Source organism: Amphiura filiformis, chromosome 9 (genome assembly GCF_039555335.1).
Source record: "Amphiura filiformis chromosome 9, Afil_fr2py, whole genome shotgun sequence".
NCBI lineage: Eukaryota > Metazoa > Echinodermata > Ophiuroidea > Amphilepidida > Amphiuridae > Amphiura > Amphiura filiformis.
Window position 1 is genome coordinate 66092573 of NC_092636.1, and position 14743 is coordinate 66107315.

General features: G+C 40.0%; 5 non-coding genes across 5 annotated transcripts; all 5 read right to left on the reverse strand.

Annotated features, from left to right (window-relative positions):
- Positions 1-2861: 2861 nt before the first annotated feature.
- Trnah-gug (transfer RNA histidin (anticodon GUG)) lies at positions 2862-2933 on the reverse strand. Its single transcript has one exon. It is a non-coding gene; the product is annotated as a tRNA-His (tRNA).
- Positions 2934-4018: 1085 nt separating this feature from the next.
- Trnah-gug (transfer RNA histidin (anticodon GUG)) lies at positions 4019-4090 on the reverse strand. Its single transcript has one exon. It is a non-coding gene; the product is annotated as a tRNA-His (tRNA).
- A 3306-nt stretch (positions 4091-7396) lies between these two features.
- Trnah-gug (transfer RNA histidin (anticodon GUG)) lies at positions 7397-7468 on the reverse strand. The gene has a single exon. It is a non-coding gene; the product is annotated as a tRNA-His (tRNA).
- A 797-nt stretch (positions 7469-8265) lies between these two features.
- Trnah-gug (transfer RNA histidin (anticodon GUG)) lies at positions 8266-8337 on the reverse strand. The gene has a single exon. It is a non-coding gene; the product is annotated as a tRNA-His (tRNA).
- A 2229-nt stretch (positions 8338-10566) lies between these two features.
- Positions 10567-10638, reverse strand: Trnah-gug (transfer RNA histidin (anticodon GUG)). The gene has a single exon. It is a non-coding gene; the product is annotated as a tRNA-His (tRNA).
- Positions 10639-14743: the final 4105 nt, after the last annotated feature.

The following is a 14743-nucleotide window of genomic DNA, read 5'->3' on the forward strand; positions in this document are numbered from 1 at the left end:
GTTTTCGCCGTCTATTCGATGCGGGATTCGATGTCCGTGGCAATATTTGTTCTTAGTCCATATTATTTGCTTCTCTGATACATGATGAATTGAAACTTGTCAAAGCACGTCGGTAAACGAGGCAAATAATGCGATTGATTTTCACAACTATCGTGTGTATTGCATTTTGTGTGTGTGTGAATGTCCCACTGGGCGCAGCCATGTTTGTGATCGAGGTCAGAGGTGAAATCTGTCAATCAAACTACTTTGCGATATTTTAGGGAAATATTTTGCCGAAGGCATTGAGGTGGTGTGTTATCAACTTATCATTACACCCCCACCACACACCTCCCCCTAAAAAAAAATAACGCATACCTAAGAAACCAACTGAAGGTTTATACAGGGATACACTTAGGCTCCTAAAACGTATTGAATATTATATTCAATACGTTTTTAGGACCTTTGTGCAGCCCGATATTGTTAGCAAGGGGAACAGCAAGGTAGACTTTCCTGTCTTTAGATCATTGAAATCGTAACGCTCCTTTGCCTCCGAAGGAGATGGCCTCGCCAACAGTGCTTGTACCCGCCGGACTTTTGCATAAAATTTGACGCGTTGAAGCGCATTTTGTGTTTGCGCCTTTTGCGCAATGTGCAAATTCGCGCTTGTTTCTGGGCAACTGTTGCTCGGTGCTGTGCAACCCCAGACAAACACGACACTACAGCTCATTAACTACCGTAACTTATGCATGACTGGAACAACATTCAACCAAGTAAACGTTTTGATATTAAGGTAGGACTGCATTCAATTATTTATTTTAATAGGAATTAGTAAGTATACCAAGTAAATAAATTTGAGAATAATTAGTTTTATTCACGCAAAGTGGCTCAAAGTGCGACGAAATCGAGCTCAGTGAAGGTGAGAGAGCGAGTAAGGAAGAGAGTGACGAGAGAGGTAAGATGAAGAGACGGGAGATGGGAAGAGGGTAAGGAGAGAAAGGGAGGGGGGAAATGGACAAATGACATTCAAAAGCTCATGGTTTTTCTTGGTCAAAATACTATAAAGTGGGCGAGAAAAAACGAATTAAATTGGCCCCCTAGAGAGCTATAATCGAGACTCGAAATTTAGACCCAAGTTCGTGTCTAATGGACAAATGACATTCAAAAGCCACTTATCTCTATGCCAAATTATTATTAAAATGGGAGAGAAAAAAGTGAATAACTTTGCCCCAAGAGAGTAATAAATCGAGACTCGAAATTTAGACCCAATTTCGAGTCTCTTCTTTTTAAAGAAACCGCGGAAACCGGCCTTTTTTTAAAAGACATATGACATTCAAAAGTCACCCTTTTTATTTCTTGGCCAAAATACTATAAAGTGGGCGAGAAAAAAATAATTAAATTTGCCCCCTAGAAAGTTATAACTAAGACTCGAAATTTAGACTCAAATTCGAGTCTCGTCATTTAAAAAAGTACGAAATGGACCTTTTCTAATGGAAAAATTACATTCTAAGAAGCCACTCATATTATTTCTAGGTCAAAATACTATTAAAATGGAGAGCAAAAGCTCAATAAATTTTGCCCCCTAGTAGAGAGACTCGAAATTTGGGCCCAATTTCGAATCTCGTCATTTTAAAGAAAACGGAATTTTTCTAATGGACAAACAGGCCAAAATACTATAAAGTGGGAGAGAAAAAAAATTAGTGACTATTAGCACCTCATATGCAATTGTGCTAAAGCCTGGTGAAATTATTCCAAGTCTAGGGAAGCGCGATATTAGCGCTAATAGCCTATGATAGCACCATAGGCGATATTAGCGCTATGATTTCACATTAGCACTTCATATGCAATTGTGCTAAAGTTTAATATTTTTAGGGAAGGCGCGCTATAAGCGCTAATAGCGTTTGATACCACCATGGCGCTAGTATTAAAGGAAGGTTTTTATTTCAAACTCTAATGGTGACCCGCAGGTCAAATTGCTAGAATTGTACATTAAACACAACTAAACAGACACAATGCAATTTGCAGGCAGCAGCTTAATCAGCTCCAATATTGCAACATTGAAACAAACAACTATACAAACATCCAATCCAACCCAACCCCATCCCCAGTAGGCAATGAGGATAATGTGCCTTGCCAAAGGACACAACACGTTGGCACGAGCGGGGCTCGAACTCGCAACCTATGGATTATGAGTCGGGCGCCTCATCCACTCGGCCACACGTGCTCCCAATTATCGCTTATATCAAATTAGCACTTCATATGCAATTGTGCTAAAGGTGAAAATATTATAAATCTAGGGAAGGCGCGCTATTAGTGCTCATAGCGCTATTAGTGCTATCATATACGCTAGTACAAAAAAACCCAGAAAATTGCAAATACCGCGCAATTTGCAAATTTGCTAGTGAGCGGTGCTAACGCGTTAAATTTCCATCATCGCACCTTCTTCGCATTTTCAATTAGAGGAATGTCTTCTGATATCAAATAATTTTGATATTTTGAAATTTACGATATAATACATATTTTATGGCAAATGATTAAAAATTGGTATCTTTGACATTTAAAAGTCCTCGAAGTAAACTTAAATGTATGTAGCTGGGATGAAAAGCCGACGATCAATTGAAAATGTTGACCTTTCATATTGAAGATATACATTATTTTCCCAAAAAGACCAAATTTTGTTGGTGTTATTGTGAAAAAAATCTATATCTTCAATACGAAATGTCAAAAATTACAACAAAAACAACAAAATGCAACAACAACACACACAACAATACATATGTTCGTATTTTATCAAAGTTTATTTGTATGACAGAAGAATATTTTTTACAATACTGTAACTGCTTGCAGCAGTACCATTAAAACAAAAACAATGATAGACAAAAGCTTGCCGTGACCAGGATTCGAACCTGGGTTATTGCGGCCACAACGCAATGTCTTAACCACTAGACTATCACAGCGACTTGGTAAAACGTGACTTCATATTTGCGTCATAGAGGCAACATTGTCTTGTTAAAACAATTTTCGTGAATGTGACACATTTTGATATCGTGAAATAGCACCCATGTTTTTTATTTTATTTATTTATTTATTTATTTATTTATTTATTTGTTTATTTGTTTATTATTTATTTATTTATTTATTTATTTATTTATTTATTTATTTATTGGCTTAATGGGCTCGGATAGCGACGTTTTTACGTATTTTTTGTGCGACCTGAGAGCACATTAAATCTAGGATATTTCAATCCACTGTAATCAATAAATCAAATATATACATATAGGGCAAGTTGATATTCGTTTGATTTTTCAATGAGTTGGTTTATTGCAAGTAGGTGGTCCATGGTTGAGAAACCTTCTCTAAATCCCGCCTGCTCTCGTGGTTGATGTTCATCCAGTTCTTTCTTTAGTCTACGTTGAAGAATTTTTGTGAAAATTTTGTATGTGACAGAAGAGTAATGATGTCTGCTTTGTCACCCTTCTTGTGAAGAAGAATGATTTTTGCTTCTTATGGGATGGCAGGGATGCATTTTTTGGTGATAATTTGGTTAAACAGTTTGCTAGATGGGTTATTACTTCACTTCCTCCCTCCTAATTGCATTTTGAATAGAGGCCTTGCATGTGACGTATCATCCCGTAAATATGGCGGACTACTCAAATGCATTCAACAAAAGCATGATTGCAATCTACCGTGACAGTTCGTCCCACACACATAACCCTGCCCTGCACTACGATCAAATAGGTTGATGACAACATTTGATTGAATGGACTGCACTCCGCCTTAACTACGGTGAAGGACACCGGTACAAATCCTTTGTTTGGAGCCAATCGATAATTTGATGCAGGGCCTCTATAAGAGGAATGTCCTTCTGATATCAAATAATTTTGATATTTTGAAATTCGCGATATAATACACATGTTTTATGGTAAATAATTATGTATTGTATATAATATTGTATGACAGAAAATATTTGTTTTTACAATACTGTAACTGCTTGCAGCAGTACCATTAAAACAAAAAGACAAAATAATGATAGACAAAAGATTGCCGTGACCAGGATTCGAACCTGGGTTATTGCGGCCACAACGCAATGTCCTAACCACTAGACTATCACAGCGCCTTGGTAAACGTGACTTCATATTTGCGTCATAGAAGCAACGTTGTCTTGTTAAAACAATTTTCGTGAATGTGAAACGTTTTGATAAAGTGTATGAAGCTGGGATGAAAAGCCGACGATCAATTGAAAAATGTAACCTTTCAAATTGAAGGTATGCAATTTTTCCCCAAAATAACTACTAGTAAATATTTTTGGTGTTTTGGGGACAAAAATCTAAATCTTCTCTTCAATACGAAAGGTCAAAATTTTCATTGATGACTAACAATCCTAGCCACGCCATCGGACCCTATTATATATTATCTCCGTCACGGATCTGTAGACCCCCTCCCCAAAAATAATAATAATCTTACGAGAAGTAATTCATTGGTAGTGCACCAGCGCAGTCACCTTCGGAGCCTTATTTCATACAGATGAGCACTCCATTATAACGCCTCTTTGAAGGTGTCTTGTGAAGTTTTTTTTGAACTGCATATCTCTTTGTATTTATTTATTTATTTATTTATTTCTTATTTAACCTGGGGTGACCAATCAATGCACTGGCACTGTTCTCCCTTGGTTGTATTGGGTAGGCATCAATCAATTCTCTGAGGTCCCTGGACTTAGGACCAGACTCTGGTGGGTTAAACCGGTTTTAAGGGACCCCAACCGTCCCGCTTCCCTCAGAGCATATTCCAGTGAACTCCATCAGCCGAAATGATCCCGAGCACCTGAGCTGCGTACACACCAGCCCTAGTGCAGTGAGCTCAAAAGGACATCCTCAGATGTTGTGTCCACGAAGCAGGAATCTTTGAGGTCTCTGGACTTAGGACCAGACTTTGGTGGGTTAAACCGGTTTTAGGGGCCCCAACCGTCGCACTTCCCTCAGAGATAGATTTAATTAAATCATCAGAGATTGGGCACTCCATCCTACTTTCAGGTTAGGAACAGCTGGTATGAGTGGTGTAAACCAGCGTGCTAAGTCAATGCCTCTATACTACCCAGCAGACCCTTGAGCTAGAGTCAGCTGAGCAGATCTTGCACTGCTGGAGCTGGGATGTGCAATGTCATTACGGACAATGACTGGTCACAGGAACCTAGTCTTACTATCAGTTGGAGAGGTAGTTCATTGGTAGATCACCAGCGTGGTCATCTTCGGAGTCTAATTTCACCCTTCTTAAGATGAGCACTCCTGGTGTAGTTCTCTCTTGGAAGATGACAAAATTGGAAAAAAAACACCTTGTTGCAGTTTAACTAACAAACGAGCAAAATCAGCTTGTTACACTAGCAAGTGCCACACCGTTGCAACGGTCCACCCGGGGTGATGTAAGGCAGCAGGCAGGACTAGTGTATAGCTACGAAAAGTGTCGTTGAGGAATATTTATAAGTATCACTTGGCATATAGCTTCCAAGCCCTCGATGTATGTAATTGGGAAGTTGTAGATGGTAAACTCCCATGTCATTTTGGGTAGGATTGCATTATTATATATCCATATCTTCATGATTCCATTGAGTAGGCTTTTGTCTGTCTTTTTCAGCATGTCTGTTAGTTTCTGCTTTACAGACTCTCTGATTTCCTTATCTTTCGGATCTTTGAAGATAAGCTTGCCGAGAAATCGCATGGGTTAGTCGTGGATATACGCAATCTCTTCTCCATCTATTGTCAACTTTGGATCGTATGCCACATATTGGGTTTTATGTCCCTCTTGCTTTTGTTTCTTATTTGGGACAAATCTCTTCATGGCATGGGATCGACATTTGCTTGGCTTTGCCTTCATTGATCGAGTCCACCCAGGGCCGGATTTACCTTTTTTGGGGCCCTGGGCCAGGCCAAAATTTGGAGGCCCCAAACGCATCGTGTAGAAGGCATTATGCACTAAATTGGCCAAGTTTTAAGATTCTACTAGGATGTTTGCGCGCGAAGTGCGAAAAAAAATTCAATTTTAGACTGTTTTAGTCCGAATTGAAGGTGAATGTTGCTATATTACAGGCCAGTGCGCGCGAAGCGCGCAAAATTTTGCAATTTTTGTAGGCTATTTTGGCCCAAAACATGGTGTTTTTCGGCTAAAATGGAAGATGCACACTGCACAGGGCAATTTTGGGGGCCCCCAAAATTTGGGGCCCTGGGCCCGGGCCCATCTGGCCCTATTATAAATCCGGCCCTGAGTCTACCTCAGGAAGTCATTAACGACGTTGACCAGTTTCTGACAGTCTTCTGGGTTTCTTGCAGTTAGAGTAAGATCATCAGCATAGGCTTTGACTGAAGATTTGATGGATGAATCCTTCTTGCAGTACCCCAGATGACTGTGTTGGTCAAGAAGATCAAGGCAAAGATTGAATACTGCCAGGAATAGGATGCAAGATAGTGGGCATCCCTCGAATACTCCTATGCTGCAGTGTATCCAATCTGTTGTCCATTCCTTAGTCTTTACATAGATGTAGCTTTCATCATAGTAGTTAAAGATCATCTTCCTGATGTGGTCGGGAACATGGTACCAATCTAATGCAAACTGGATGAGGTTGTGTGGCACGGTACCATATGCATTGTGTAGGTCAAGCCACGTTGTCACCATCGGTTTTCCATTCTCTTTGGCGTCTTGGAGTATCTCGGAAAGTGCCTCCGTATGTTCTACACATCCCGATATTTTCTCCATGAACCCTTTCTGGATGGATTGGTCAATATATTCATTCTCAGTCAAGTAGCTTATCGTCCTCTGAGCTAGGAGTCCCATTCCAAGATTACCACTTGTATTCTTGATTGTGATTGGTCTGAAGTTGGCAGGTTCAGATGTATTTTCACCTTTGGAAATAAGAATGGTTTCTCCCACCCGCCAACTCATCGGAATGTCACCCGTTCTCCAGATGTTGCAGATTACTTCGTGGAGGAGTTCTGTTGTTTTAGGGCAAGTAGGGGATGCGATTGATTCCTGGTGCGCTGGAGTTTCTTCGTTTCATAAGATAATTGGTCAGTTCAGTGAGACTTGGTGGTTTGGTGTTGAAGGGTTGTTTAGGACATGTCGGTCTTTTCATCCCTTTCAGTGGGTGATACTTGTAGCCACGTTTCTTATCATTGTTGACAGAATTGAAGTACTTTTCTGCAGCAGGTTTCTGAAATGTTGGGTTTCTATTTGTATCTTGGTAATCTAATAGTAATAATAAAATTTACAACAAGAACAACAAAATGCAACAACAACACACAGAAAAATACAGATTTTCATATTTTATCAAAGTTTATTTCCACGCAATCTTATGACAGAAGAATATTTTTTTACAATGCTGTAACTGCTAGCAGCAGTACCATTAAAACAAAAACAATGGTAGACAAAAGCTTGCCGTGACTAGGATTCGAACCTGGGTTATTGCGGCCACAACGCAATGTCCTAACCACTAGACTATCACAGCGACTTGGTAAAACGTGACTTCATATTTGCGTCATAGAGGCAACATTGTCTTGTTAAAACAATTTTCGTGAAAGTGAAACATTTTGATATCGTGAAATAGCACCCATGTTATTTATTTATTTATTTATTTATTTATTAGCTTAAGGGCTCGGATAGGGACGTTTTTACGTATTTGTTGTGGGACCTGAGAGCACATATTGATTGCATTTTGAATAAGAGGAATGTTCTTCTGATATAATTTTGATATTTTGAAATTCGGGATATAATACACATGTTATGGTAAATGATTAAAAATTGATATTTTTGAAATTTAACAGTCCTCTAAATGAACTTTACAAATCTAATGATATGTATTTAAAGTGTATGTAGCTGGGATGAAAATCCGACGATCAATTGAAAATTTTGACCTTTCATATTGAAGATATATAAATTTTTTTCCAAAAAAAGACCTCAATTATTTTGGTGTTTTCATGGTTTTGGGGACAAAAATCGTCGAAATTTTCATTGATGACTAACAATCCTAGCCACGCCATCGGACCCTATAATTTATTGTCTCCGGTACGGATCTGTACACCCCCCTCCCCCAAAAATAATAACATCTTACTATAAATAGCAATAATAAAAATTACAACAAGAACAACAAAATGCAACAACAACACACACAAAAAATAGATGTTCATATTTTATCAAAGTTTATTTCTACACAATCTTATGACAGAAGAATTTTTTACAATGCTGTAACCATGGTAACTGCTTGCAGCAGTACCATTAAAACAAAAACAATGACAGACAAAAACCTGCCGTGACCAGGATTCGAACCTGGGTTATTGCGGCCACAACGCAATGTCCTAACCACTAGACTATCACAGCGACTTGCTAAAATGCGACTTCATATTTGCGTCATAGATGCAACATTGTTTTGTTAAAACAATTTTCGTGACTGTGAAACAATTTGATATCACGAAATAGCACCCGTGTTTTTTATTTTTTGTATTTATTTATTTATTTATTTAGCTTAAGGGCTCGGATAGCGACGTTTTTACGTATTTTGTGTAGGACCTGAGAGCACATCAGACATATTGAATTGCATTTTTAATAAGAGTAATGATATGAGTGGCTTAATTTGAATGTCATTTGTCCATTAGAAAAGGTCCGTTTTCTTTCAAATGACAAGACTCGAAATTGGGTCTAAATTTCGAGACTCGATTTTAACTCTCTATATAGGAGGCAAAATTTAAGTAGCTATTTCTCGCCACTTTATAGTATTTTGACCAAGAAATAAAATGAGTGGCTTTTGAATGTCATTTGTCCATTAGAAAGGGTTCCTTTTTCTTTAAAATGACAAGACTCGAACTTAGGGCTAAATTTCGAGTCTCGATTATAACTCTCAAGGGGCCGAATTTTATTAGTTTTTTATTTCCCATTTTAGGCCTATAGTATTTTGGCCAAGAAATAACATGAGTGAATTTTGAATGTCATTTGTGTTTTTAAAAAAAGGTCCGGTTTCTCGTAAATTTCGAGTCTCGATTATCACTCTCTAGGGGGCAATTTTTTTTTTTTTTTTCTGTCCCACTTCAATAGTATTTTGGCCTAAAATTAATAAGAGTGGATTTTGAACGTCATTTGTCCATTGGAAAAGGCCCGGTTTCTTTAAAATGACGAGACTCGAAATTGAATTTAAATTTCGAGTCTCGATTATAACTCTCTAGGCGGGAAATTTATTTAGTTTTTTTCTCGCCCACTTCTAATAGTATTTTGGCCTAGAAATAATACAAGGTGTCCCAAAAGTACCATTAAAACAAAAACAATGATAGGCAAAAGCTTGCCATGACCAGGATTCGAACCTGGGTTATTGTAGACTATGCCATAGTCGATTTTTGATAAATAAAATTATGTTATTTGATCATTATGAACGCATTCAGTTGAACTCGAAACTATACTGATATTATTTTATTACATCAAAATACTAGTAATACTGGTTATGAAAAAGTTTATATAATTATATTGGTGACAGTAACAGTAAAGTATACGTACGTAGGCTTACTGAATGCAACATTGAATGTGCTTATTGAATGCAACATAATGGCACTTCAATACTGAACAGTTCTGATCTACCAGTTTATTAATCGCGAAAGCCCGAGTTAAAAATCCACTTGGGAAGCTAACAAACAGAGGGAGTACGGTGACTAAAAAGATCAGATGTGAAAATCTATCAATTGTGCACAAATTAATTAAATCAGAGTTTTAAGAGTATGCACAATGGGCAAGTGGACTACGGAGAAGTCTAGGGTTATTGCGGCCACAACGCAATGTCCTAACCACTAGACTATCACAGCGTCTTGGTAAACTGTGACTTCATATTTGCGTCATAGAGGCAACGTTGTTTTGTTTAAACAATTTTCGTGACTGTGAAACAATTTGATATCACGAAATAGCACCCGTGTTATTTATTTATTTATTTATTTATTTATTTATTTATTTATTTATTTATTTATTTATTTATTTATTTACTTATTTATTTATTTATTTATTTATTTATTTATTTATTTATTTATTTATTTATTTATAGCTTAAGGGCTCGGATAGCGACGTTTTTACGTATTTTTTGTGGGACCTGAGAGCACATCAGACATATTGAATTGCATTTTGAATAAAAGGAATGCCCTTCTGATATCAAATAATTTTGATATTTTGAAATTCGCGATTTAATACACAATTACACATGTTATGATAAATGATTAAAAATTGATATTTTTTGAAATTTAACAGTCCTCGAAGTAAACTTTATCAATCTAACGATATGTACTTAAAGTGTATGTAGCTGGGATGAAAAGTCGACGATAAGTTGAAAAATTTGACCTTTCATATTGAAGATATACATTTTCCCCCCAGAAAAAAACAAAATAAATAATAATAATAATAATCTTACTATAAATAGAAATAATAAAAATTACTACAAGAACAACAAAATGCAACAACAACACACACAAAAACACAGATGTCCATATTTTATCTAAGTTTATTTCTACGCAATCTTATGACAGAAGAATATTTTTTGCAGCAGTACCATTAAAACAAAAACAATGATAGACAAAAGCTTGCCGTGACCAGGATTCGAACCTGGGTTATTGCGGCCACAACGCAATGTCCTAACCACTAGACTATCACAGCGACTTGGTAAAAAGTGACTACATAATTGCGTCATAGATGCAATGTTGTCTTGTTCAAACAATTTTTGGATAAAGGTGCGATGATGGTTATTTAGCGCGTTAGCGCTGCTAACTAGCAAAATTGCAAATTGCGCGGTATTTGCAATTTTCTGTTTTTTCCACGCTAATAGCGCTAATATCGCCGATAGCGTGATAATAGCAAACCTCTGCTATTTCGTGCTAATTGTGGTGAACCAATTGCGCGCTATTACCAAAAGTGCTAAAACTGTTATCGGCAAGGTAAGCGATATTAGCGCTAATATCGTTAATAGCGGCCATTAGCGTAATGCGCGCTATTAGCGCTATTAGCGTGAGTCGTGCTATTTTCATCACTAACGCTATTAGCACTCATTAGCATATCACTTGCAAAAGTTCTAAAAATGCTCTCAATCGCGCAAGGTGTGCTACTAGCCCCAGACAAACAAGAATCTATGCTACTAGCGCTATTAGCGCTAATAGCACTCATTTGCGTGAGATGCGCTATTAGCGCTAATAGCGTAAGGCGTGCTATTAGCGCTATTAACGCTAATAGCGTAGTGTGTGCTAATAGCGATTTAGCGTTCATTAGTGTATCGTTTGCAAATTTGAAAATTGATCATTTTCTACGGATGGTAGGTGCTATTAGCGCTATTAGCGCTAATAGCGCTAATAGCACTCATTAGCGTGGGATGCGCTATTAGCGCTAATAGCGTAAGGTGTGCTAATAGCGCTATTAGCGCAAATACCGACAGGTATGCTAATAACGATATTACAACTCATTGTATTATGTGCCAAATTTTTCATTTTCTGCGAATGGTAGACGCTATTAGCGCTAATAGCACTCATTAGCACGAGGTGCGCTATTAGCGCTAATAGCGTAAGGTGTGCTACTAGCGCTATTAGCGCTAATAGCGTAGTGTGTGCTAATAGCGATTTAGCGCTCATTATTGTATCGTTTGCAAATTTGAAAATTGATCATTTTCTACGGATGGTAGGTGCTATTAGCGCTAATAGCACTCATTAGCGTGGGATGCGCTATTAGCGCTAATAGCGTAAGGCGTGCTAATAGCGCTATTAGCGCACATACCGACAGGTATGCTAATAACGATATTACAACTCATTGTATTATGTGCCAAATTTTTCATTTTCTGCGAATGGTAGACGCTATTAGCGCTAATAGCACTCATTAGCACGAGGTGCGCTATTAGCGCTAATAGCGTAAGGTGTGCTACTAGCGCTATTAGCGCTAATAGCGTAGTGTGTGCTAATAGCGATTTAGCGCTCATTATTGTATCGTTTGCAAATTTGAAAATTGATCATTTTCTACGGATGGTAGGTGCTATTAGCGCTAATAGCGCCAATAGCACTCATTAGCGTGGGATGCGCTATTAGCGCTAATAGCGTAAGGCGTGCTAATAGCGCTATTAGCGCAAATACCGACAGGTATGCTAATAACGATATTACAACTCATTGTATTATGTGCCAAATTGTTCATTTTCTGCAAATGGTAGACGCTATTAGCGCTAATAGCACTCATTAGCGCGAGGTGCGCTATTAGCGCTAATAGCGTAAGGTGCGCTACTAGCGCTATTAGCGCTAATAGCGTAGTGTGTGCTAATACCGATATTAGCGCTCATTAGTGTATCGTTGGCAAATTTTAAAATTGACCTTTTTCTACGGATGGTAGGTGCTATTAGCGCTATTAGCGCTCATAGGGCTGATAGCCCTTATTAGCGCGAGGTGTGCTATTAGCGCTAATAGCGTACGGCGTGCTATTAGCGCTATTAGCGCTAATACCGACAGGTATGCTAATAACGATTTTACAACTCATTGTATTATGTGCCAAATTGATCATTTTCTGCAAATGGTAGACGCTATTAGCGCTAATAGCACTAATAGCGCTAATAGCACTCATTAGCGCGAGGTGCGCTATTAGCGCTAATAGCGTAGTGTGTGCTAATAGCGATATTAGCGCTCATTAGTATATCGTTTGCAAAATTTAAAATTTATCATTTTCTACGGATGGTAGGTGCTATTAGCGCTATTAGCGCTAATAGCACTCATTAACGTGAGATGCGCTATTAGCGCTAATCGCGTAAGGCGTGCTATTAGCGCTATTGAGCGCTAAACACTTCAAGTGAGTTCCAAAATAAAAGGGCCCGCAAATCAACAAAGCTAGTGTGACCGCTGTCCCTACCATCAACAAAAATCAAGGCCACAGGGCCGGCAGGCCGAGGCCGGAGACTCCCATACGACAACTTAACACTCCAAGTGAGTTCCAATATAAAAGGGCCCCGCAAATCAACAAAGCTAGTGTGACCAATGTCCCCACCATTAACAAAAACATCAAGGCCGCATGGCCAGCAGGCCCCAGGCCAGAGACTCCCATACGACAACTTAAAACTCCAAGTGAGTTCCAATATAAATGGGCCCCGCAGGGCAAGAAACTTAGTGTGATTGCTGTCCCCAACATCAAAAAACATCAAGGCCGCAGGGCCGGCAGGCCCAGGCCGGTGACTCCATACGACAACTAAACACTCCAAGTGAGTTCCAATATAAAAGGGCCCCGCAAATCAAGAAATTTAATGTGACCGCTGTCCCCAACATCAACAAAAAACATTAAGGCCGCAGGGCCGGCAGGCCCGAGGCCGGTGACTCCCATACGACAACTAAACACTCCAAGTGAGTTCCAATATAAAAGGGCCCCGCAGGGTAAGAAAGCTAGTGCGACCGCTGTCCCCACCATCAACAAAAATATTAAGGCCGAAGGTCCGGCAGGGCCGAGGCCGGAGACTCCCATACGATAACTAATCACTCCAAGTGAGTTTCAATATAAAAGGGCCCCGCAGGCCAAGAAAGCTAGTGAGACCTCTGTCACCACCATCAACAAAAAACATCAAGGCCGCAGGGCCGGAGACTCCCATACGACAACTAAACACTCCAAGTGAGTTCAAATATAAAAGGGCCCCGCAGGGCAAAAACTTAGTGTGACCGCTGTCCCCACCATCATCAACAAACATCAAGGCCGCAGGGCCGGCAGGCCCGAGGCCGGTGACTCCCATACGACAACTAAAGACTCCAAGTGAGTTCCAATATAAAAGGGCCCCGCAGGGCAAGAAAGCTAGTGTTACCGCTGTCAACACCATCAACAAAAATATTAGGGCCGCAGGGCCGGCAGGCCTGATGCCGGAGACTCCCATACGACAACTTAACACTCCAAGTGAGTTCCAATATAAAGGGGCCACGCAGGGCAACAAGGCTTGTGTGACCACTGTCCCCACCATCAACAAAAAACATCAAGGCCGCAGGGCCGGCGGGCCTGAGACCGGAGACTCCCATACGACAACTAAACACTCCAAGTGAGTTCCAATATAAATGGGCCCCGCAAATCAACAAAGCTAGTGAGACCTCTGTCCCCACCATCAACAAAAACATCAAGGCCGCAGGGCTGGCAGGCCAGAGGCCGGAGACTCCCATACGACAACTAAACACTCCAAGTGAGTTCAAATATAAAAGGGCCCCGCAGGGCAAGAAATTTTGTGTGACCGCTGTCCCCACCATCAGCAAAAAACATCAAGGCCGCAGGGCCGGCAGGCCTGAGGCCGGTGACTCCCATACGACAACTAAACACTCCAAGTGAGTTCCAATATAAAAGGGCCCGCAAGGGCAACAAAGCTAGTGTGACCGCTGTCCCCACCATCAACAAAAAACATCAAGGCCGCAGGGCCGGCAGGCCTGAGGCCAGAGACTCCATACGACAACTAAACACTCCAAGTGAGTTCCAATATAAAAGGGCCCGCAAGGGCAAAAACTTAGTATGACCGCTGTCCCCGCCATCAGCAACAAACATCAAGGCCGCAGGGCCGGCAGGCCCGAGGCCGGTGACTCCCATACGACAACTTAACACTCCAAGTGAGTTCCAATATAAAAGGGCCCCGCAGGGCAACAAAACTAGTGTGACCGCTGTCCCCACCATCAACAACAAACATCAAGGCCGCAGGGCCGGCAGGCCCGAGGCCGGTGACTCCTATACGACAACTAAACACTCCAAGTGAGTTCCAATATAAAAGGGCCCCGGGGCAAGAAAG